We start from the raw sequence: 1,892 nt of genomic DNA on the forward strand, positions 1-1,892 counted from the left end.
ACCCAAAACTTAATGCATCCAAGCCGGGGCTCTTAATTTGCTCCCCGCCACACACACATACTCATACTCACTTAAATCATAGACGTACTTGACTATGCGAACAAAACATGGTCATCCCATAACCGTGCAAAAGCAGAGTTTACGAAGAGTCCTCAAAAGATGAAAAACAATACTTGAACGATTATATTACTTAAAAGTACAAAATTCTTTTTTTGTCTTAAAAAGAAAAAAAAAGATGTAATACCTTATATGAGCAATGTGACTGAATACGTCAGATTTGATGAGCCAGTCACTGGTTCTGCCGGGACGGGGGCTGACAAGCAGTTCCTACCAAGGATAGAAGCCCAGCTCCATCTTTTTGTTTGTCTTGCAGTATCAGCATTGTCTTCGATCTCAGCTTTCTTTTCAGGAATCTTTAGCAGCCACCAGTCCATTCTGTGTTAGTTTTGTTAAAACTTGACAATATCACTCAGCTAACTAGGCACAGGTGCATGGCCCCTCCAGGTCCACTCTGTGCCCTCCTCCAGCCTGCACTGTGGCCTGCTCCCGAAGCCATCCGACCAACAAACAGAGCAAGGACACTGACACCAGTCTAAATATTAAGTATTTTAAGAGCCTAGGTTCTTTCTTGTCAGCAATTAAAATTCTAGGGGCGCCTGGGTGGCTCAGTCGTTAGGCATCTGTCTGCCTTCGGCTCACGTCATGATCCCAGGGTCCTGGAATGGAGCCCCGCATCGGGCTCCCTCCTGGGCGGGAAGCCTGCTTCTCCCTCTCCCACTCCCCCTGCGTGTGTTCCCTCTCTCACTGTGTCTCTCTGTCAAAAAATAAATAAAATCTTAAAAAAAAAAAAAGAAAAGAAATTAAAAATCTAATATTTTCTTCCCTCCCCCAGGAACTGTATTTTGCACCCAGGGGTGAGTGCCCTTGCTTTGCAGGCCATTGGCAGTGGGTCCTGGCTAGAGGATTCTACACACGATTATGTAGAGCCCAAGTCGAGGCCGCTCTGCCCCTTGTTCACTGGGCACCCCTCGGCATGGTGCTCAACCTCTCCATTCACCACCTGTCTGCAATGGGATGAAGTGGGAGGGTGCGTCTAAAGGGAGAAAGGGTCGCCCCCTCCCCAGGTCCAGCATTCTAGGATTCTCCATTTCTAGGCAGGATGGTCCACCTCTTCAGTGCTAGACTGGGGACCTGTGCTTTGGGGACGGCCCAATTCCTCTGGCCATTTCACTCAGCCCAAACCCTGCTCAGCTATGCCTCTTTCCGCACCCTGGGCAGGGTAGCGCCAGCTCCAGGTCTCCAGAACTGGGAAGAGCAGACCCCTGAGCTCATCTGTGAAGGTCCGGGCAGAGGTTCACTCCTCCCCAGATCGTCCTCCTTTAGCTCCCTGCCTAGGCGGTGAGGGCCTGAGACCTGGGCCATGGCCTTCCCCCGCCAGGGCCTGACCTCACTGCAGGCCTCAGAGACAGAGAGAGAGAGGACCTGACAGGCGCCCCTCCCCAAGGCGACCACCACGGTCCTCAGGGTCCACACCGCCTCCTCCAGCTCGGGTCTGGGTTCTTGGCCTCCAGCTGGTTCGGGTCACAGGGGTTCCCGCGGGGAAACTGAGGCCCCTTCTCCAGGCCTCTGCATCCCCCTAGGCCGCCGCACCGGAGCACGCTTCCCCTCCGATGCCGCAGTTTTCGGCTTACGAGTCTCCGCCTCGCGGCGCCCAGCAGAGACCTGGCGCTCGGGCGAAGATGAATGAAAGGGCGGGGCTGGGCGCCGCCGAGGGCGCGGGGCGGGGCCGCGCAGGGCAGTTCGGCCGCTCGCCCGCGCCCCGCCCCGCCCCGCCCCCGTGCCGCAGCTCCAGGCCCCGCCCCGGCCCGCCCCTCCGCTCCGTCCCCAGGCCG

Source organism: Phoca vitulina, unplaced genomic scaffold (assembly GCF_004348235.1).
Source record: "Phoca vitulina isolate PV1807 unplaced genomic scaffold, GSC_HSeal_1.0 scaffold45, whole genome shotgun sequence".
Lineage (NCBI taxonomy): Eukaryota > Metazoa > Chordata > Mammalia > Carnivora > Phocidae > Phoca > Phoca vitulina.